This window comes from Carassius auratus, chromosome 20 (assembly GCF_003368295.1).
Source record: "Carassius auratus strain Wakin chromosome 20, ASM336829v1, whole genome shotgun sequence".
Classification (NCBI taxonomy): Eukaryota; Metazoa; Chordata; class Actinopteri; order Cypriniformes; family Cyprinidae; genus Carassius; species Carassius auratus.
The window spans coordinates 21,132,015-21,157,533 of NC_039262.1; positions in this window are offsets into that span (position 1 = coordinate 21,132,015).

Sequence of the window (25,519 nt, forward strand, 5' to 3'; positions counted from 1 at the left end):
TTTTTTTTTTTTGGCCACATAAATATCAGAAACAGCACAATTTTTTTTTTTTTTTTGAAGACTATTTTAAATCCACTCGTGCTTTGTACTAATTAATCCTGTGAAATGCAATACATATTGGTGGTAATAGATAGCTATTTTAGAGGTGATGTCCTCATCACTTGCTCACACTGTCCATACACAGATTCACATGCTCACCCACTTCATATCTTGTCATGGGTTGAACACACTCGAACATGCAGTTGCCCACACTCATGCAGCACCTAAAATCAAAATAACCTCAAATATAGCCTCAAAGCTTGCTAGTTGCAGCCAATCAGATTTCACCTCTTTAATACAGGTCAAAAATGAGTGTGTACTATGACACATGAAGGCATGGTTAACATTTTCAGAAAACAGTATTGTCTCAGTTACGTATGGTATGGTAACCCTCATTCCCTGATGGAGGGAACGGACACATTGTGCCTTTTTTTTACCATACATAAACAAGACATTCACTTTCTGTCATTCACTCCTATGTTGTGTCGAGTATACACCATTGGGGGTACCTATACTAAATGCCACAACTGCCGAATTGCAGGTAACGTGAAGATCCACCTATGGAATTAGACAGAAAGTACCACATAGGGAAGGTACTGAGGTAGGCTCAACATAAGGAGAGATCTACCAAGAACCAGAACCTATTGCTAGAATGTCTGTCTAGGGGAACACTGAGCCTCAGGGGCAATAGACACATCCACAATCGAGTTGGAGATCCTTTGTCTGGAGACAGCACTCCCCTTCTGCTGTCCTTCTGCTGTGATCTAGAGACTGCTGAATCAGTGGTGCAGGAGGAAGACCTGACCCACGCTGAGGCAGGATGTGCTTGATGGCCTCCATTTGCTTCTTCACAGTGGAGAACTGCTGGTCAATTTCTTCAGTGGTGTTGCCAAAGAGACCAACCTGTGAAATGGGAGCGGCAAGAAAGCGTAGTTTCACGGCTTTCCACATCTCAGCCAGGATGAGCCACAGGAAATAATAAAAAAAAATAAAAAAAAATAAAAACAAATAGAAATAAATTGGTTTGATATTTTATTATGCAATGCAATGACATTTGTGCATAATAGGTGTGACTTACGAGTCACACACTCAAACACACACACACACACACACACACACACACTTTGGCACGTGGCATTGATGCAACAAGGTGCTGAAAGCATTCTTTAGAAATGTTGGCCCATATTGATAGGATAGCATCTTGCAGTTGATGGAGATTTGTGGGATGCACATCCAGGGCGTGGAGCTCCAGTTCCACCACATCCCAAAGATGTTCTATTGGGTTGAGATCTGGCCATTTTAGTACAGTGAACTAATTGTCATGTTCAAGAAACCAATTTGAAATGATTCGAGCTTTATGACCTGGTGCATTATCCTGCTGGAAGAAGCCATCAGAGGATGGGTACATGGTGGTCATAAAGGGATGGACATGGTCAGAAACAATGCTCAGGTAGGCTGTGGCATTTAAACAATGCCCAATTGGCACTAAGGGGCCTAAAGTGTGCCAAGAAAACATCCCCCACACCATTACACCACCACCACCAGCCTGTACAGTGGTAACAATGCATGATGGATCCATGTTCTCATTCTGTTTACGCCAATTTCTGACTCTACCATCTTAATGTCTCAACAGAAATCAAGACTCATCAGACCAGGCAACATTTTTCCAGTCTTCAACTGTCCAATTTTGGTGAGCTCATGCAAATTGTAGCCTCTTTTTCCTATTTGTAGTGGAGATGAGCGGTACCCGATGGAGTCTTCTGCTGTTGTAGCCCATCTGCCTCAAGGTTGTGCATGTTGTGGCTTCACAAATGCTTTGCTGCATACCTCGGTTGTAACGAGTGGTTATTTCAGTCAAAGTTGCTCTTCTATCAGCTTGAATCAGTCGGCCCATTCTCCTCTGACCTCTAACATCAACAAGGCATTTTCATCCACAGGACTACCACATACTGGATGTTTTTCCCTTTTCACACCATTCTTTGTAAGCCCTAGAAATGGTTGTGCGTAAAAATCCCAGTAACTGAGCAAATTGTGAAATACTCAGACCGGCCCGTCTAGCACCAACAACCATGCCACGCTCAAAATTGCTTAAATCACCTTTCTTTCCCATTCTGACATTCAGTTTGGAGTTCAGGAGATTGTCTAAACCAGGACCACACCCCTAAATGCATTGAAGATTAGATAATTGCATTAATGAGAAATTTAACAGGTGTTCCTAATAATCCTTTAGGTGAGTATATATACACTTTAGCATACTTAAAAAAATAAATAATAATTACCAATTGAGTAATTATTACATAATCAATAAACTTTAAACAAATATACTTCAGTATAATCTACATAATGTTTTTAGACACTTTGTTGTATTTAATTTAAAATAATAACAATAATAATAATAATAATAATAATAATAATAATAATAATAATAATAATAATAATAATTTAGGCTATAGTTTAGGAACTAAATAGATTTTTCTATTTTATTAAGTACTAAAAAAACTAGTAAGACCTTATATTGAATTTCTTAATATTTAATTAAAATATTAATGATTCTATTGTCTTTGAAATATGGCTAAAGTGTACTGTTGAATGTACTGACAAACTTTTATGGTAAACTGAAATATACTTCAATTTCATTTGTAATTATTAAACTTGAATTTAAATATATGTGCAATTATATATTTGTAATAATGTTTCAATAATAAGTGTACTTCTAAAAAATGTGCCAAAAGACTTTAACTTTCTTAACTTTCATAAAGAATATCTCTTTGGATTTGAGACTTTAGTCTTTGCAAATTTACAGATCTTCTTTATGCACCAAGAGCTTGTAACACTCCAAAGAGAAAAGAAAAAATTAAATTGTATCACATTACCCCTTTAAAGCAGATCTCACATCATCATAGGATCAGCTGAAGCTGCAGTCAGTAGGTCTGTTTATTGACTGTATTGAGCACAATGGAGACCCTGAGCACTCATCTGAGACCTATCTCTGCCAAGCTACCCTCGGGAGATTACTGCACTTACTGCATTTAGCATCTCACCTCCTTCAACCTCAACTGCAAAATTGTAATCAATATGTAGAGGCCAACCAAATGAACTATTGCACAACCATGGGTCAAGTAATCTGCAAATCCCAGGAAACCCCTGGATATTCAATGTTCAAGCCTTTGTGCTCAATGAAGACCCAAATGTTCATCGACAAATGTCCATCGACAAACATTACCAATTTTTAATGTGTTAATGAAACGAAAGTGCGCTTTGTTTCAAGTATCCTACCATCGGCACCTAAATAGGCTATGGAACTTGATAACCTGATAACAAACTATGCATTTACTTTACCTTAAGGTTACTGTGCAGGAAAAGGATGTCTTCCACAGTTCCAGTTGCGTTCTCCGTTCTTGAATTACAAGTCCAGCTGTGGAAAATTCTCTCTCACTCGCAGCACTGGAGAAGCATCATCAAGTCGCACTGTCGCAGTGGTGATGACGTGATGGGTCAAATGTCATATCGTTGTTGTGTATGTGTTATGGTAATTTAGACATACAAATATTGCACATATTTTTCATCCGCGCAACTACCCGCCCGCAGGGAGTTAATTATCCACCCGCGAATTTTAGGAATGTCAAAATCCACCCATTTCAGCCACTTTTATGCAAGTATCCACGGGTATCTGTGAGTACCCGACCCGTTGCAGGACTCTATGTTGTGGTATTCCATTATTAAACGTATGATGTTTAATATATATGTATATATATATATATATATATATATATATACATATATATATATATATATATATATATATATATATATATATATATATATATATATATATATATATATATATATTAGGGCCGGGACTTTAACGCGTTAATTGAGATTAATTAATTACACAAAAAATAACGCGTTAACTAAGATTAATTAATTACAGAAAAAAAATTCCCGCATTTTTAATAACTTATTTTTGCACCGCTTCTCACTGGATGAGTTTCGGCGGACCGATAATACTGAAGCACCAACTAGCGTCCGCACATCACCGCAGCACATCGAGCCTCAAGTATCACCTCAACGCAAAACATAGCAGCTAGCGTGGACTTTACACTTTATGTTGAACTATGTATTATTTTGTTGGTGCAACAGTTTATGTTGAACTCTTTATTGTTTTGGCCAAGGTTATTGAGAGTTGGACTTAGTATGTTATGGCCTCTGAAGCAACAGAGAGATGTCAGTGTTTCCAATGTTCTGAATGTAATTGACAGTATTGTATTTTAATAAAAAAAAAATAAAATAAATAAAAAAAACACTTTACAGAAGGTTCCAGCACCTATAAGCTTCCTGAATTTCTGAAATGTACTATTTCTAAATTGTTTCTAAATATGCTATTGGTAAAATGCGATTAATTTCGATTAATTAATTACAAAGCCTCTAATTAATTAGATTTTTTTTTTTAATCGAGTCCAGGCCCTAATATATATATATATATATATATATATATATATATATATATATATATATATATATATATATATATATATATATATATATATATAAAGATAATAGTCTTTTAAAAGAATATACTTAAGTGCAAATTGAAGTGTTATACTAAAATTAATGAAGTGTTATTATCAGTAGCATGCTGTGGGGTTTCACTCAGGGCCTTCAGAAAGCAACTGTAAACTACATACTCTTACACATCTATCTTACACATCTCTGTAACAGCTAACACAGCCATTTGCATATAATTCACATAATATGCCGCACGCAGGCTCTCAGCAACAATGACAACAGTAGGCTAGTTTAGGTTGGGTTAAATGTGGAGTAAATTTCCCTACATAGATCAGTAAAAGTAATCCACCAATACACAGGTCACTATGAACATTCACATCACTCTAAAATAATGATGCGCCCCCTGCATTAAAGGCGTTAAAAAGTAATTTAGTAGCGTAGGCGCCGGTGATGGCGGCTGTCTTTTTTTTTTTTTTCATTTAATTTCACTTTCATACCTTGGCAATTCCCAACTAAATGCTGGGCTAGCACTCGGCATGTCAATTAAAGGTGACATTTTTGAAAAAATAAATTTCAGCTGATTGCTGAGACAATATTTCTATTTAATTCATTTTTATTTAGTTTATTTTGATTAACGAAAATAACTAAATCTAGAACTGAAATAAAAATTAATGAAAACTATATAAAGTGAAAAAACAAAACAAAACAACAACAACCTATGACTTAAAAAAGAAACAAACAAAATAGAATTAAAAATTGAATGGGTATGGGTATGTCTTTACATGCAATTTCATAATTACTTTTTTGAAATATGATTACAGCATGCTGTCAAATGTACTAATAAGCATTTACGGTAAACTAAAATATATGTTAGTGTAATTTTTTTAAGTTGCATGTCATTTATTTAAATATATTTCTTACTACAGATAGTGATGATGAAATCACAATTTAGTGCATTTAAATAACATAAAGAAAGAAACATAAAATAACACAATCAAATTATAAAATCCTAATCAATATCCAGGCTAAGCACATCAGAGACATTGAGTGGATTTCTCACTAAGCATTAAATGTCCCTTTGGGACTGACACGTCACAGAGTGTAATGGGTTCCTTCTGAAGGAAAATCAGCTGCTATAGCACATGTGCGTCCTCTGGGCCACAAGCTTTCAGTAAGACAGATGTTGAATATAGATGCTGACTAGAATTAACACTGTCAAACAGTGCAGCATTGCAACTTAATGCAAAATAGTTTAGCAGTGAAGAGCAACAGCATGCATCACTGGCATGAGTCACTGTGTGCCATATGGAATCCCCAAACACTATAATTCTTTTTTTAGCCCTTATAATGTGATAGATCATCACTAAAAACAAATTTTGACAATTGCATTTTTTTTTTTTAAATACCCTGTGGGGAATTCACTAAGAATGAACTGTTTATTTGCACATGCTGTATATTTTGCTTTTATGCAAAGTATTTATGCAGTTCAGCAAACAACACACACACACCTTCACAAATTCTGAGCTGAACACAATTTGCATATTATATCAAATTGAGGGGCAGTTTTGAGAGCTTCTTTAGGTTGTGCAAAATGCAGCACATGGCCACAATTTGATGTAGTTATGCAGTAATGCAGTGATGCAGTAAATGTACATGAATCTACTAATACATCAGAATTGGCTCTCTGAAATGCTGAAAGTGCACTTATTTACACTGCACTTAATGCATATAAAAATGTGCCTGGAGTCCACCTTTGCTATTATACCAAACTACACTTTCAATGTGATTTTTAACAATTCAAATTAAGAATACTTACAGGCTGTTTTCTCTGCTGGAAACTCATCATTGTGTAAGTGTTCTTTAGCCTTTAGCCTGATTTTCATTAATAGTATTCAGCTAACAAGGAAATATTTAGCAAAAAGTGATAGAATAAATAATACAAATAAAGAATACATTTGTTTGCGTAAGTGTTTTTGTATTTTATGTCATTATATGAACAGATTGTAGCACTATAGTATTGCTTTATGTAAAGGTGCTTTGTTAATGGTAGCACTCGCTAACTGGCTCAAGGACTCCTCCAGTGCCAATCACAACAGGCTTGGCCAGCTGACCAATCAGAGCAGAGTAGGCTTATGGAAGAGATGGGTTTGCTCCGAACTGAATGAATAATTTCGAAATCATTGGCAAATGACTCTAATATTAAATGTATATTCTGAGACAAGTACAATGTTTTCTGATCTATGATGAATTTAAACTTATTAGGATACTTTAAAATACCATATGACCTGCTCTTTAACAAAGCGTCAAATATGAGATTAATATAATGTTTTGCTCCAAATTCACTATATAACATCAGTCATGTTTGAATCACCTTCTATGGTTCCATGTTGCTTTTTATCACAGTGAGACAATAAAAAAAAGAAAATATTCTTTATAAAAATCTTTACTATGTCAACTAATGTTGAATTGTGAAAAATAAAGTAAAAGTCATGACATTTGCCAAGTATGGTAACCCATATTTGGAAATGGTGCTCTGCATTTAACCTAAACAACTGCACACACACACCAGTGAGAAGTGAACACACCGTGAACACACACCCAGAGCAGTGGGCAGCTATACACTTCAGCCATGGGTATTGAGGGTAGAAGAGAGCGATGTTATTTTTTTTTAATCAACACTTGAATATAGGTCGTTTTCATACAAATGCATTATTTTGAGCAAAAGGGTAAGAAAAAAAATCAAAAAATCAAAAATACAAATAATATTATATATATATATATATATATATATATATATATATATATATATATATATATATATATATATATATATATATATATATATATTTATCAAAAACTAAATCTGGACAATATTCGGTAAGATTATCAAAGCATAAGTCCAATAAATCGCTTCCATCGACATACAGTATACAGTACCATTTCCTGGATCAATATTTTACCCTGTAACATTATTCAGTATGGTTACATCACCATATATTCTCCACACAATGTTAACTACTCCATTTAAACTGGATTGTTTTACTTAATGAACGTTTTTGTACCCTGTGCAACAGCATTATGGGAGTCAGTGTGATCTGTACCTCTAAAACAAAAAAGCCTGCAAAATCCTGTGGTCATCCTCACATCAAAATGTGTCCAGAGTATTTGGCATGTAATGGATAACAGCTTGTTTCTGAGGGGCCTGTGGGTAATTATATTAACACTGCTGTTTGTTGTACACTGGAGGGACCCGAGCAGCAAATGGAGAGACTGACTACAGAAGCGCCGTTATGACAAATTATGTTTCTCATACCAAACCAGCTGGAGGAAAGGCCTTGTCTACAAGGATAAAACATAGAAAATGCACCTTGCAACCAAAATCTCGGTTTAATGATGAGCGCCTTTCACATTTGTTGGGTTTTGCTGTGTAGGCTGTCAACAGCCTTTCCAGTTAATGGTTGGCAATAAATAGCTATATGCATATGTCAGCATGAGGGTTTTGGTGTAAAATGGCCATAAGTGTACGCAGTTTGGGTTATTGTCACTTTGAGAGCTTGACTGACTGGATTAATAACATAAGACCAATGGATACAATAAAGAGGCTCTTCACCAGTATGTACAACAAACACTGTATAGTATAGTCTTCACTGTATTAATACAGATTTATTCCTATTAAATTTGAAGTACACAGATACATTATTTGCATTCAGATCAATGAGTTAACAACATAAACAGCCTATTCCGTTTATGGGGCTGTTGACACAGAACAGCATACGTTGTTTATGGTGGCCGTGATTTTGCCAAGTAAGACATAAGATCATCTTGTGATGATCCTGGATCAACATTATTTTCCAAAAAAATAAAGACTTAACTGAATCCCTACCCCTAAACCTAACCCTACCCATAATTTATTCCTAATATCAGAAATAAATGATAGCTGATTAACAAGGGTGTAAAAAGCACCTAACCCTGAGAAAGCCTAAAACAGATAATTCCTGAAAAGTTATATCTCAATTAACCGCAATAGAGGATAGTCCAAAATCTCAATCGGGTTGACAAATTTCTGCAAGTTATCATGACCAAAATACCGACAAACCCTAATGTGAAAAGTTGTTTGCTTCCTTTGGATATCTTGAAGTCACCCACAAATGATTACAGTAATTAGACTTATCTGCCAGTAGCTGCACTTGTGTCGTAATTAATAGATAACTATGCAAGAACTAATGCAGGGAACATAAGTACATTATCATTTTAGTCACTACTATTAAGTAATTAAGGGAGCCCCAATGGTAAGTGTCAACTGGTTCGGAAGAAATGATGCTCACAAAACCAGAGGTCTGCCTCTGGAAAATTGAAGGCAGAGCAGCCTCATAAAGGATGTTCCCACCATCTGTTCCCCTTGACCAAAGATGGTACTAATCTAAATTTGGTTTACACATTGCTCGCATGTGCACAGTTTTATGATTGCTTTCATTACACAGTTCATAACTTCTTATAGTTTGGTAAAGGAATAATGGCTGTCAGAGAACCCGAATAATGAATGTGTTGTCACATAGTCTTGATAGTGTAATATTCTACACATGACAACCAATGCCAGAATCTAGTTAAGCCATGAACCATCTCTTATAAAAGTAAGAATGGTAGGTATTTATTGTATGATGCAAAGCTGAATTTTCAGCATCATTACTCCAAACTTCAGTGTGTCTGGAATACATGATCCTTCAGAAATCATTTTGATATGATGCTCAAAAAATTATTATTATCAATGTTAATATATACAGTAATATATTTTGGGTTATAGGAGTTTTTTGTAATACAGTTGTGTTTATTTGTACAAATTACGTTTGTATGTACAAAATAATAATAAAAAAAGGCAGTTTATGAACCCTTTAAAACACAATTAAGCATTTGGAAACTTAATTAGCCTGAGCTGTTACACCTAGCTATATAAATTCAGCCCGTGCATGTCGTGAAGTTGAACAGCAAATATGTCCAAGTCAAAAGAACTCTAACATAACCTATAGAGAATAATTGTTTTAATAAATTAGACTACTATGAATTAGACTACATTCTGTGGCTACAAGAAGACACTAACGGTTCCTAGAGTTTAAAATGTGTACCAAAAAACCTTTGAGGGCATTGAAAAAAAAATCATGAAATGTTTGAGCAACTGACAAAAACACTTGATTTACTGCCAAAGATTTACAAGATGGGCTAGTGAAAGAAGGAAACAGCATTTCAATGCAGAGTATAGGAAGAACACAGAACAAGTATTACCTTCCTGTCTGAACACCTTGCTAAATGCCACTTTTGACCAAGAAGAGCATAAAAGTCCTTCAATACTGGACTATAATTAATTTGTATAGACCTGTGGAGTTCTAGATTAATGTTTTATGGAGTGATTAGACCCAGCTGTAACTGTTTGGACCCATGGATCAGCGGTTTGTCTGGTCCAAAAAGGCAAAGTTCATGAGCAGGAAAACCATGGTCCCATGGTCAAACATGGAGGCGGACTAGTCTTGTTATGAAGGTGTTTTGCTTTCTCAGTAAGTGGAAATCTTTACTGTATAAAGAACATCATTGATTCTTTGAAGTATCGGACTATTCTGGCAAAAATTATGATGCCCTCAGTGCAGAGAATGAAGCTTGATGTTCAATGTACTTTTGCAGCAGGAAATCCATCCCAAAGTATACATCAAAACCTCCTGAAGCCTGGTTAAGGGATCAGTTTTGATGCTCTAGAGAGCCTTGTTTAGTTTTCAGATTTAAATCCCATTGAAAATAGTTGGTGGAATTTGAAGTAAGCAGCGGCAACATGACAACCAATGACAATCAGGTATTTGAAAGCTTTTTCAAGTGAAAAATGGGTCAAGAGGTGACAGAAGATTGTAAGCACTTAGGCTACGTTCACACCTCAGGGCTTGATGCTCAATTCCGATTTTTTGAAAAAATTTGATTTTTTTGCAAGGCCGTTCACATTTCCAATTAAATACGACCTTTTGTGATCTCCTGTGTGTATGTGAAATGACCCAGAAGTTACCCGCATGCGCAGAAGAGTACTCAACGGTGAACGATGTCACTCATTGTTAGCAGAAGTAGCTAACGTTAAACATTGATGTCAACAACAGTGTAGTCAACAGCGGAGCTCTTTTTGCAATATTACAGTTATTTCACCAACGGAGCCAAGCACAATTACAATCTTCTCGTTTTAAGAAAAAAAATTAAAAATAAGTTTTTTGGCCATGGAGTTTTGTGGAGCAGTGTTAGCAATGTCGGTACAGAGAAACGTGTGGGTGCGGAGTCACAAGCAGGAGTGGTGGGATACTGATGTGAGTGGATCTTCTCGTTCCCGCCTACTTCAATGCAGAATTATGGCATTTGTAGCATATCAATGACATACGGTTCGGATACATGTGGCCTGGCCGTTCAGACGGAGGTCGCATTTCAAAAGATCGGATACGTATCGGATTCAGGACCACATACCCAAATGGCCTGGGTCACATTTGAAAAGATCGAATCTGTGTCGTTCAGACTGTCATGAAAAGATCAGAGACAGGTCGCATAGGGGCAAAAAAAACAAAAACGGAATTTGGTTGTTTCAGCCTGCAGTGTGAACATAGCCTTAGAGACAATGTGCAATATATAAAGAATAAAATATTCTCTACAAAATTAGTTTTACAGGTCAAGGGAGTTGAATATTTTTGATTGAAACTATATATAGGTAGGAAATTATCTTACTGTACTGTACTTTTTGTTCACTTTCAAATGATGTAGAGAATGTGGAGAATGTACCCGTTAGTCAACAAAGCTGATTCTGCATTTCTGAAAGAGGGCTACTGTCTGTACTCAAGGAAATTTTGGATGCCAGTTCCTTGCAATAGTGCTGCTGATGACATCTCTTCTGGTGCTTACAGAAATATGTTTCTTTATTGATTTTGTCTGTAGATCACTGAAGGACTGATTACACAGCACTGGCGTTGGGTCGATAAGGTCAATGAGTGTCAAAGCAAAGCAGATTGACAATTTTAATATGTGAAGAAAATCGTAACATCTTTCCTTATGAGAGATCCGCAAGGGGGCAGTTTATCATGACCTGCTTCCCACATGAGGGATGATGCTTTTTTAATGGCCACGGGCTCCAGCGAATGTCATCCAAGAACTCCCACACAGGTAATTGCTTCCATTCCTTCTTCTCCAAGGACTGCATTTACTTGCAGAATCCCAGTCTCAGCATCCTTTTACAGGATGAAGAACAAAAAAAATAAAAAATAAAAAACTACACTAGATATGAGATTTTACCAACCTACACCGAATTGTTCGGATGACTGTATACCAGAGGAAATATATAGTTTTACTCCCCAGAGCACATTTCTGAGAGGCTGAGACGCTTCAGGGTTTTGAGTAGTTTTCAGGCATTAGAGGAACCAACACTGAAACCCATTATTTTTTAAGCCTCTGAACCAGTTATTATAGTTAACTAAAACCATAACAACACATTTGTTTCTTGAAATAAAAAAGTGAACCAAAATAATGCAAACTTACTTTCTTTCAGCTATTGCCAAAGCAACATTTCTCATGTTTTCACATTCATTAACGTGATGAACTAAAAGAACAGAAATACAAATGGATAAAAAGATGAATTAAAAATAATTATAAAAAAATACAAAAATACTAAATTGACAAAAAACGAAATAAAATACAACAACAACATCTTAAATATTGTATGCACACACACACACACACACATACTGTTTTTGAAATAATTTAAACATGATACACATTGAAAAAATAATCTGTTCAGATTATCATAATACATCACGTAATATTTGAAAATATAATTTCAAGATGTAATATCATATTTCTTTTCTGATACATTTCCATATTTAGACATGAACAATAAATTATATACATAAATAGAATTTTAGAAAATAAGTATAAATATTGGGGCATGGCAAAACATTTTTAAGTGAACATATAACAAAAAGAAGCGACTCCCCTCTGTCTCACCCTCCCATACTTTGAGTACAATAAACCAGTTACATTATGGGAAATCTTGTATTTTCTATCCCCTTATCCTATCCCTACCCTTCACACAAAACTTTCTTAGATTTTTTTTAATCTTTTATTTATTTTAGATAAAAAAGAAAAAAAAAAAAAATACTAGATTTACTATCCTTGTGGGGACATTTGCTCCCCATAATGTCGGGAAAGGTACTCCCACACCCACACCCACACACACACACACACGGAACAACATGATAAGTGTGCAGACAAGTGGCCTGCATCATCTAGTCTAACCTGCTGAAGTAAACAAGAGTGAACATGTCGTCTGATTGAAGTATCAGTCTGTAAACGCCACCCTGTATACCTTTGTGTATCAAGTGATTGTGATGAGACCTCAGAGAAAAGCTACATGGTCTTCAAAAACACTGAGCTCTTGAGAATTTTTTGTTTTTCAAGCTTTATCTAAAGACTCCAGGCTTGTAGCTGCATCCCGGCTGATAGCAGCTGCAAATGTGTTTATAATAAGTATTAAAGTCATGCTTGAGTAGCACTTCCATGTGTTTTTATTTAATTATTTATTATTTTTTTGTTTGTTTTACTTTTGGTACATGGGGTGGTATTCCATAGCTAGTACATAACTACTATTCCTAGTTATCACTGCTCAGTGTGTTACTGTATTTTGTAATAGGGGACTATACTATATATACAGTGCCCTCCACTATTATTGGCATCCTTGGTAAATTTGAGCAAAGGCAACCGTGAAAATAAATCTGCATTGTTTATCCTTTTGAGCTTTCATAAATTTTTTTTAAAAAAAATCACAAAATGCTAACGCATCAGTAAAGTAAAACGTGAAAGTAAAAATATTAAAGTAAAAAAAAAAAAAAAGGTGATTAGGAGCATTAATTTGTCCAGCCATGGCTTCCTGGTCCACAGGATTCTAAATATGAGGGACACAAAGGCCAAATACCCCATAATCATCCATCACAAGGAGTAAAACGTCTCGGTTATGTCGACTGACAAATGGGGTCTCACTTGGGAGGGTCTCACTAAATAGGGCGACAGGTGCATCCACTCATTAGGTTTTACGCTGAGGAGCCGAGAACGTGTCCTGGCAACAGGGAATGGTTCAAGGTTGTGGCATGGGCACATAACGTCTCCGTTCCCTCCATCAGGGAATGAGGGTTACGTACGTAACCGAGACTTTCCCTATCTGTCGGTCACTACGAGTTATGTCGACCGACAAATGAGGTCCTATGGAAAACGCCACAACCTGAACCTCGTCACAACCCTGTGGCACTGCAATTGTTGACAAGCCCTGGCGTGCCACAAAAGCTACGCTTAAGGTCGTAACCTTCCCAAAGCCCCAGTGCAAATTCACTGACCTTGGTACTGAAGGGGCCAAAGGGTGAGTACATCGCTGCTGGAGAAGGCCATGCTGCTGTTCCGCCCACATAAAGTTAATGGAAGGGATTTCAACCTTCAGAGAAAGATTGCTTCAAATCTTCCCTATTTGTTCTTTCATCTGGCAAGACAATGGGGAAGCGAGCCTTAGGAAAAGGTCGCTACGGAGACCACATCCTACCCGTAGGGAGGAGACATGTGGATATACTGATATGGACTGACCCAGGGGACAGTACTACATATGGAAGGGGTCTCTGAGGCAGGTCCTACCTTGGAGTAGGGATGGAACGGCTGCCAGAAGAGACTGACAGAACGGGTCTGTCAAGGGAAGACACGGGTTTGCCAAGAGGGAAACCTTACCGTGGAAGAATACACATATGGGATTACCCGTAGGGAACCAAGCCATATGAGCACCTAGCCCAGTACAGGGGCTGACCGGAACTCCGGGCATGCTAACGCCAGTACTGGGCCTGGCGACAGACTGCTCCACCAAGTCTGACTGCCGAGGGTGCTGGAGGATGCTCGACCAGGGTACGACAACCAGGGAACTGTAACCGCAAAGGTGTTAGGTGTCGCCCAGCCCGCAGCTCGACAGATGTCTGCCAGAGAGGCGCCGTGCGCCAGCGCATAGGAGGAAGCCACACTCCGTGTGGAGTGGGCCCTCGCCCCCAGGGGGCACGGCTCGCCTTGGGAATGGTAAGCCAAGGCGATGGCGTCCACTATCCAGTGGGCCAACCTCTGCTTGGAGACAGCCTTCCCCTTCTGCTGACCTCCAAAGCAGACCAGGAGCTGCTCAGAGCTTCTAAAGCTCTGGGTGCGGTCCACGTATATGCGAAGTGCTCTTACGGGACACAGCAACGACAAGGCTGGATCTGCCTCCTCCAAGGGCAGCGCTTGTAGGTTCACCACCTGGTCTCGGAAGGGAGTGGTGGGAACCTTGGGCACGTATCCAGGCCGGGGTCTCAGGACAACATGAGAGTACGCCGGCCCGAACACAAGGCACTCTTCACTTACCGAAAATGCTTGGAGGTCCCCGACCCTCTTGATGGAAGTGAGCGCGATCAGGAGCGCTGTCTTGAGAGACAGGAACTTAAGCTCGACTGAATCCAGCGGCTCAAAGGGACCCCTCTGAAGTCCCACCAGGACAATAGAGAGGTCCCAGGAGGGCATCAGGGGTGTCCTAGGAGGATGTAACCTTCTGGCACCCCTCAGGAACCTAACGATCAGATCATGCCTCCCCAGGGACCGGCCATCCACTGCTTCGTGATGGGCTGCAATGGCAGCCACATACACCTTCAGGGTGGAGGGTGACAGCCCATGCTCCAACCTTTCTTGCAGGAAAGAAAGCACGACTCTGACTGGGCATCTCCGGGGGTCTTCTCTGTGAGAAGAACACCAATTCATGAACAGACTCCACTTCAGAGCATAGGCCTGCCTCGTAGAAGGAGCTCTAGCCTGAGAGATAGTGTCTACCACCGCTGGGGGCAGATCACTTAGGTCTGCTACGTCCCGTCTAGAAGCCACACGTGGAGGTTCCAGAGATCTGGACGCGGGTGCCAAATGGTGCCAAGCCCCTGAGAGAGAAGGTCTCTCCTCAGGGGGATGCTCCAGGTAGGGGCTGTCACGAGGAGCATGAGTTCCGAAAACCAGGTCCGAGTGGCCCATTAAGGCGCAACCAACAGGACCTGTTCCTCGTCCTCCCTGACCTTGCACAGTGTCTGTGCAAGCAGGCTCACTGGGGGAAACGCATACTTGCGTAAAGCCCGAAGCCAGCTGTGTGCCAGTGCATCTGTGCCCAGGGGGGCCTGCGACAGGGAATAGTACAGCTGGCAGTGGGAGGACTCGTGGGAAGCAAACAGATCTACCTGGGCTTCCCTGAATCGACTCCAGATCAGCTGGACCTTCTAGGGATAGAGTCGCCATTCCCCGGGGAAAGTGAGCTGTCGTGAGAGTGCGTCGGCTGCACGATTGAGCTCCCCCGGGATGTGGACAGCGCGCAGCGACTTGAGCCACGTCTGACTCCAGAGGAGGAGATGGCGGGCGAGTTGAGACATGCGACGTGATCTTAGACCGCCCTGTCGGTTGATGTACGAAACAGCCGCAGTGTTGTCCGTGCGGACCAACACGTACTTGTCCAGCAGCAGCGGACGAAACCGTCGCAAAGCTAGATGCACTGCCAGCAACTCCAGGCAGTTGATGTGCCAAAGCAGTCGAGGTCCTGTCCAGGACCCTGAAGCTGCCTGCCCGTTGCACGTCACACCCCAGCCCGAGTTGGAGGCATCTGTTGTGACAACAACGTGCCGGGACACTTGTTCTAAGGGCATGCCGGCCCGTAGAAAAGCAAGGTCCGACCAGGGGCTGAATAGGCGGCGACACATCAGTGTGACGGTGACACGATGTGTACCGTGGCGCCATGTCCATCTCGGGACTCGGGAGTGTAACCAGTGCTGAAGTGGCCTCATATGAAGCAACCCGAGCGGCGTGCCCCAGGAGCCTCTGAACGTGTTTCAGTGGTACCACTGTTCTGCCTCTGAAGGAACTCAGGCAGTTCAGCACTGACTGGGCATGCTCGCTGGTGAGCCGTGCCGTGATACTTTTCTTGGGTACGATGAAGTAAGGGCAGTAAAACCCCGTCCTCATCTTGGCTGGAGGGACCGGCTCGATTGCTTCCTTCGCCAGCAGGACAGCAATCTCCTCGCGCAAGACAGAAGCGTCCCGGAATGCCACCAAAGTCTCGAGCACGTCATTGAACTTGGGGGGTCGCCGGGCGAACTGAATCGCGTAGCTGAGTCGGACCATCCGGATGAGCCAGCGTAACGGGTTGGGCAGCGCAAGCCACACTCCCATACTCCGAACAAGAGGCACCAAAGGGACAGTCGACATACCCGCAGTGGTGCAGCGATGGGGAGTCGTGTCAGAAGGCCCAGAAGGCATTGTGTCCTGGCTCATCACAGCCACACTCCCGTGTTCCCGGAGGAACTGGCCAAAGACGCATGGAGAGGTGTTGCGTCTCTGAACCGCGACCTCTCGACTGCTGGCGAAAGGGGGCATCGTAGGTGAGAATGAGGAGGCAGTGAGTCGCTCATCGTCAACCCACAAGCCTTGCAACCCGGAGGAAAGGGAAATTGCTCTTTCATTGAAAATGTGGGTGCCACTGGCCATTTGACCAGCGGCGGAACAGAAAGAAACATAACTGAAGATTTTCCACCTGGCCCTCCCCCGGGGGAAGGAGTGGTGCTGTCTTCGCCAGCTCCTGAATAGCAGATTCCCACATCTCCGAGTTGCCCGTGTCAGGGCCGTTTATTTGACTTCTTTGAGGACTACGCAGCCTGGAGTGACACGGTGGGCGCCGCTCTCCTGCGCGGGGCTCGACGCGCCGGCCTCGAAGAACTCTCAGCACGGGGCGGAGCTGGTGCGGAGGACGCAGGGGGGCGCCCACGGCGACGAGCAGGCTGAGGCACTGCCTGCGACGGAATGGTGGCAACCGGAGGATCACGTCGTGGCGAGATGTGCTGTATGGCCTCAGTCTGCTGTTGTTCTGTCAGGAACTACTGGGCACAGTCCCTGACAGCGACGCCACACAGGACAGCCTGGGACATGGGAGCATCGAGAAAATGCACTTTGTCATTGTCTCTCATACAGACCAGGCTGAACCTGAAACGGCACTACTGGACCACCAGAGTGGACATTGCCTACCCGAGGGACTGCGTTGTGACTTCCGTCACCGGGAAGGGGGAGGTCAGTCGCCATGCGCAGCTCCTGCATCAACCTCGGGTTGGTACTACCCTCGTGCATTTGTTAAAGCCTTGGCTTGTTGGGTTTGCAGGATAGCCATGGCATGCAAAGCAGAGACAGCTTGGCCTGCAGCACTGTAAGCCTTGGTAGCGAGCGCGGCCGACAGCTTACAGGCCTTGGGTGAGAGGCGCGGACTATCCCTCCCAGTGGCGGCGTTTTGCGGACACAAGTGCACCGCAATCGCACTCTCCTGCTGGGGAATGTCAACGCACCCCTAGCTGCCCCGCCATCGAGGGTAGTGAGGACGGAGGAACGAAATGAGCTGCTTCTGGCCGTAAAAGGGGCCATCCACGACTACATCACTTCCCCATGCATATCCGGGAAGAAAGGAACCGTAGTAAAACGTGCTCCACACCGAGAACCAATCAAACAGCCATGAGCACTCAGGGCTGGGCGGTGCATTCTCCTCCATCCTGATGCTCACAGCTGCCCAGGCAAGCACGGCTGTCAACTCTGGGTCCAATTCGGCAGTGACGACAACACCCGAAGGGGGCAGCCCCGCCGAATCTTCATCCACAGAGGTCAACAGCCTATCCCCGATGCTGCAATCGACATCTGATCTCCGGCAGCAATCTGAATGACCCGTTGGGACTGCCATAAAACAGCCCAGCAAAATCACCCAGCAGGACCCAACCCAACAGGACAAACACTGCGGAAGGGGTAAGAGGTCCGTGGGGCGTTGCCCGGCGGAGATGCTCTCACTGTCACCTTCAAATCTCCCAGAGCACTAGCCAGCGGTCCTCTGCTCGAGACAGAGAAACCAGAATGGGTAGTGACAGAGGGGTCTGCTCCCTTCCCTTTAAGAAAGGGGAGACACGATCACAGCGTTGCCATGGTCACACACGCAGTGCGTGCATGAACCATCCACGAATGCGCCTTCAGCGTGCTGAATGCCCAGACACGGAAGAGAGCGAATGTGGCCATTGTCAGAGAACAGGAAACGACCGCATCCAGAAGGACGCGGATGAAACGGCGTCTTGAAAAAGACGCGAATCGTCCGCGATTTGCTCTTTTAGGAAATCTGCTCTCTTAGTTGAAGCGTCCAGGGGAATCGCTGAAAGGGACACCGCTGTTTGCACCGTACCGCCAACCAGAACAGCTTCCCGACACAGCAGATGAATGGCTTTGTGGAGTATAACAGCTTTCATACAACCACTCGGCTCCGAAGCAAAAATCTAATGAGTGGATGCACCTGTCACCCTATTTATACCCATCGGCACGGGAGTGGCTCGGGTATGTTAATCCACTAGCCAATTTTCATTGGCGTTTTCTCTTAAATTCAGAGATGATTGGCCTCCCAAGTGAGACCCCATTTGTCGGTCAACATAATAGTGACCGACAGATATGGAACCCTCGTTCCCTGAAGGAGGGAACGGAGACGCCACGTCGGTGACCGACGAATATGGGATATCGCTTCGATAGACCAATCTACTTCGAGTGAAAACTAAACGAGCCAATGCACATTGGCATGCAATTATTGCATCCAGCTGCCGCTGATCACTGCGTGAGTATAAGAGGGCAGAAGGTGCAATGCATACCAGTTTTTCACTGAGGAGCCGAGCTGGGAACCCAGCAGCTCAGCGGCGGTACAGCAACCATGGCGACGGGACGTGGCGTCTCCGTTCCCTCCTTCAGGGAACGAGGGTTACCATACATAACCGAGACGTTCCCTTTCAGTCGGTTACTCACGAGGCCACGCCGGTAACCGACGAATATGGGATCCCTATCAAAGCGACATGGGTGCTGCCCCTTCCAGTGCCCTGTGCGAGCCGCCTGCGCCCTATTAGGTGTAGGCCGGGGCTCAGAACAAGTAGCTCCACTCACCATTGTCAAAGCACTACCTCACTGGGTGAGATTGGATAACACTGGGAAAATGTACCCGGTCCGCTTGGAGCCGGGATGCTGCGGAAGCCCCCTCCTTCCCAAAGGAGGTCTCGGAGGCAAATACACATATAGCATCCGTATTAGGAGTATATGAGGTGATTAAAACCCTCTTCGGAAGGCAGAAGTCTGCCGGGGAAACACAGGCTCTACGGTTATACCGTGGACTATACACATACGAGTACCGCTTAGGTCTCAATATGGAACCCACCCTTCCATGGTTCTCACGGATTCATCATGAAGGTATGGCGCTCGGATGTTCCGCCGCGTCCAGCTGCTTAGGGTGATGGAGGATCTAAACAGGGTCTACAGTACGGACACTCTGGAGTGGTTTAAGCAAGCTGACACTAACCAGGGCCTCTCAGTGCCACTACCCGTTTGAGGTGAGAACACAGGAGGATACCGGCTCTACACCAAGGCTATAGAACCTAGCGAACGTGTTAGGGGTCGCCCAACCCGCAGCTCTACAAATATCTGTCAGTGAGGCGCCACGAGCCAGTGCACAGGAGGATGCAACACTTCTAGTTGAGTGAGCTCGTAACCTGAACGGGCAGGGCATGCCCTGAGCCTGATAAGCCAGGGCTATGGCATCCAGAATCCAGTGGGCCATTCTCTGCTTAGAGACGGCACTCCCCTTCAGCCGGCCTCCATAACAGACAGTGAGAACATGACTCATCCACGAAAGCCACCTCAGCTCGCTCGACGCCCAGACATGTGAGGCCGCGATCGTGACCATCACCCGGTGCCAGGTAACGACCGCACCCAGAAACGCACGGGTGAAACGGCATCCTTAAAAGGACGATCCGTCGTCTTTACAAAAACGCACCCGTGAAGCTCTTTTAGAGAGAATTTGCTCTTTTAGGAAATGAATCTTTCAGTGCTGAGGCGCACAGGGGAATTGGCCGCTTGCAATACGACAGGGGTAGTGCAGCCTGAAGTGTGCAATCCACTCAACACAGGAATGTCCGCCGCTGAAGCGCCGTCTCGCCAAAACACGAAGCTTCCGAGAGCGTGCTGAACTCGTAGTTCACAGCAGACACAGTTGAGCAGAGCGATACTAATGCTCGGCTCCAAAGCGAAAAGCTGGTATGCATTGCACCTGCTGCCCTCTTATACTCACGCAGTGCTCAGCGGCAGCTGGATGCAATAATTGCATGCCAATGTGCATTGGCTCGTTTAGTTTACACTCAAAGTAGATTGGTCTATCGAAGCGATATCCCATATTTGTCGGTCACCGACGTGGCGTCGAGAGTGACCGACTGAAAGGGAACCAAAGAATATAGTTCTAATGTACAGAACAAGATTGTTGATTAGTCCTCAAGAAAAGAGCGAAAACATTGAAAATCCTCAGTTCCACCATCAGGGCAAAAATTAAGGGGTTGCAATCAACTAAAGATGTTACAAATCTGCCTAGAAGAGGACGTGTGTCTATATCGTCCTAATGCACAGTGAGGAGGAGAGATTGAGTGGCTAAAGACTCTCCGAGGATTATAGATATTGGTTGAGATTTGGCGTCAGAAAGCCTAAATAAAATAATAATATTAATAATAATAATAAAAATCATAGGCCCCCTACATCACCATGCTGTTCGGGAAGGTTTCAAGAAAAAGTATCCTTGCTCATCCAAAAACAAACTTTTCATATTCAGTTGTCAGACACGACTAGAACTCCAAATGGCACTGGCTTCCATGGTCAGACAAAAAAAAAAAAAAGAAAAAAAAAAAGAGCCAGATGGGTTTAGCAAAAAAAGGGGTTAAAAATTACCCCATATCCAGGGTTAAATATACTCCTGGATCTTTAATGTTGTGGCCCTGTTTTACTGTTGGGGTCCTGGACGTCATTTTCAGATACATGGCATCATGGATTCTATCAAACACCAACAGACAAAAAAATCTAAACCTGACTGCCTCCGTTAGAAATCCTATAATGGACTGTGGTTGGATCTTTCATCAGGACAAAAATCCAAAACAAATATTAGAATCAACACAAAAATGGGTCACTGAGCAAAAAATGAAGCCTCTGCGATGGCCGTCCCAGTCCTCTGACTTAACCATATAGAAAATAAGTGGGTTGAACTGAGGAGAAGAAGCACCAACATGGAGCTGTGAATATTTACCATGTGTGCCAAAAATAGTTGAGGGCACTGTATATAGTCCGCTGACTCCCAACTATTCCTAATTGTAATGTCATATCACATCACACAGTACTATGGCAGTAGCATTAAAACATAAATAAATAAAATAAAATAAAATAAAATAAAATAAATACATACATACAAATATGCATACAAACATGAAATTACAGAAACCTTTTGGGCCTTTAAAAGGGCAATACATATGCAGTTATTGTATTATATTGTATTTTATTGAGAGAGAGAGAGAGAGAGAGAGAGAGAGAAAGAGAAAGAGAGAGATTTACCTAAAATACAATTTAGAGAAAAAGTGGTGCTAAGAATTAAAAATGTTTGTGTTTATTATCCACCAGCTGAAAACCAGCAATATAGTGAATCTGACTGGGCCCCCTCTCATCAGGGCCTGGGGCAAATACTCCTGGAGGCGCTCCATGCTGATGCCTGACAGAACTATGACGAAAGTGCTGTGCTTGATCCTGGAAAGGAATTACTTACAAGATCAGGCTGATGAATCCTGGAAATCCCCTACTTGAATGTTTTGTTTGGAGTTTAACAGCATCTCAGGCTGGCCAAATTTTCCAGGCTGAAGCCTGCCGTGATGGGACCCCAAAGACAGCCTTGTTTTTACTGGGATTAGCTTGTGTTTTCACCCGTGGACGCAACCAATCAGGCTTTGTTTGTTGTTGCATTGTGTCTGTGGGATGGAAGGAGAATCTGGGCTGGCTAAATACAAGTTCCTCATGCACGGAAACAACCAGAAACCATCAAGAGAAGATTTGCCCTGCTGTCGTTGAGGTTCAATGAAATGTGACACCAAAGCTAATTCTTTGTTTTCAGAAAGTTTTGGCGAACTGCGATAGGCCTTTGCCTCAGTAAAATAAATGGTTCAGTGTTTTTCTTCATTAGTGCGAGCCATGATTTGACTAATTCTGTTTGGTCTCCTGTCAAGTGGTAGGTGAACTGAAGCAGCTGGGCACAATCTTTTCATGGTACTCTGCATCATGAGATGAGATGGTGTTTTCATGCTAACATGGCTGGCGTGCGATCACACACACATCGTTTGGCTTTACTGAAATTGGACTTATTCAAGTCCAAAACTGCAAAGTGAATTATTCATTGCAGATGATTTGCATGATCTAGAATAAGGGGGCAGAGAGGAGTGTTAGCCGGAATCTAGGCATTCTAAAGGCCCAGTCACAAAAAGATAGATAACTATAACAATAACTATAAGTAGTGCTGTGCAACAATTAATCGAAATTAATCACACCCCAAATTAAAGTATTTGTTTATACTGTATATGAGTGTGTACTGTGTGTATTTATTATGTATTATTATATAAATACAGACAAGAACAGTGTATATTTTCAAAATATTTACATGCATTCACATGTATATTTTTATATTCATATAATTGATTATATATATATATATATATATATATATATATATATATATATATATATATATATATATATATATATATATATATATACAATATTTAAAATATAAACATAACATATTTCTTAAATACATACATGCATATGTGTGTATTTATACATACATGATAAATATACACAGTACACACATGTAATGTACACAAAAACGCAAACATTTTGGATGCGATTAATCATGATTAATCATTGCCCAGCACTACTATAATGATAATGATTCATCCACATAGACACTAATGTTCTGAATAGCATGCTGCAATCATGTTTCCTAAATGTGCTTTAAGCCCTAAACACACAGCACAATTTTCAGCTGCCCCTAAGGAAGGATTGGCATAGTGAAAAAGTTGATTTCTGTAATCGTGGCACCTAATCAGTGCTCTTGTGTCGTACAATGAGAAAGGTTCAAATACGGCCGTTGTCATTGACTTTGCATACTTTTGCGTATTTATTTTTTTACATTTCCTATTTAGCTTAAAATTATTATTTTTTATTTCATCTTCAGTTTAACTGATTTTTGTATTTATACTTCAACTTAACATTATTTGCCAAAACAGAATTTTTTAGTATTATTTGTATTTTTATTTTTATTAGTACATATCAAAGTTTAAGTATCTCAACTAAAATTTTATATTTTATATATAATATAAATTATTTTATTTTATTTTATGCCTTTGGAAAATGCAGCCCTGGCTATTGCTGTGCAGTAGTAACTATTTGTTTTAATGTGAATGGCTGTAAACATCATTGAACCTGTAAAAGTCTTGCAGGAATAACGAATTAATATAGCAATGAATATATATATATATATATATATATATATATATATATATATATATATATATATATATATATATATATATATATATATATATATATATATATAAGCTAAACATATAAGTAGTATAAACATAAAAATACACAAAGACACAACTTGGGTGAAATAAAATAAAAAATAAATTAATAAACAAAATAATTTTAAACTTCACATTGGGAGCACATCTACAATGTCTACAGATATTTACCAAACACAATACAATTGAATTCATTATTAAAATACACATTCTGAAGCCTTAGACTTGCAGCTCACTAGCAGTATAGGGAAAAAAAAAAGTTCCTCTTAAAGCCACTGAGCTGTTTCCAGTTGCACATTTTAAAGGGTACAGGGGATGAAATGCGTGGCTGTGACATAATTTTAGTGCTAATATGAAATAATGGGCCTAATACTTGTGGTTATATTGGGATCAAGGCAAATCTGGAATTTTCAGCAAGAGCTTGTTTGCATTTGTGGTTTAGGCTTGTGATCATTAGAGAAATTTGTAAGCTTCTGTGTTACACACTGCTTTGATAAAATGCTACGATCCACTAAAAGCAGACTGTTTTTTGTACTGTGTAGTGTATCATATATGTTTAATAATGAATGAAGAATATATAATTTAAGGCTTATGGAAAGTGGCGGGTAGTAGAGGAATATATCAATCAGTGAGATATTGTAGGCCAAAATATTTACCATGAGGACTCAGATGTACCTCTATTGATTTAAATCTGGAGTTTTCCTTCAAATAAAATAGTAGCTGAATGAAAAACCACAATATGTGACACAAACATGGGATAATAATAATAATAATAAAAAAAAAAAAAAAAAAAGCAAAGCTCTATTATTTTCTCTCAAAGAGAATATGTTTTATTCTGATCTTTACAGATCTGGAAAAATTATTAACTTTATATCATAATGATTCCGGTGTAGCAACAGTTATGAGGAAAATTCATATCACACAAGGTGAAAATGTATGACTTAAACAAGACATCAAAGCATTTGCAGGAAAAAGTGGAATGAAAATGTCGTGAGATAAAAGAGCACTTTTTCATCTTTATTTTCACATTTTTGTCCAGCAACAGAATATATATGCTTTTAATAAACATGTTTTGATACTGAACTGATCTTATTTCACATTAAGAGTCAGGGAACATTTTTGAAAGTGTCAGAGAGAAATGTTTAAACTCTAAGATGGATGTGACAAAATAGATTGACATGAGAGAGCTCCACTAAAATCAATGAAAGAAAGAAAGAAAGAAAGAAAGAAAGAAAGAAAGAAAGAAAGAAAGAAAGAAAGAAAGAAAGAAAGAAAGAAAGAATTTATATTTATTTATTATTACTCACTGTGCCATTTTACTTAATGGCTGCAGAAAATTAAGCTTTACCATAACAGAAATAAATAAAATTTGAAAATATATTCAAACAGTAGAACAGTTATTTAAAATTATATAATAATATAATATTTCACAAATGATAAATGCATAAATGATAAAT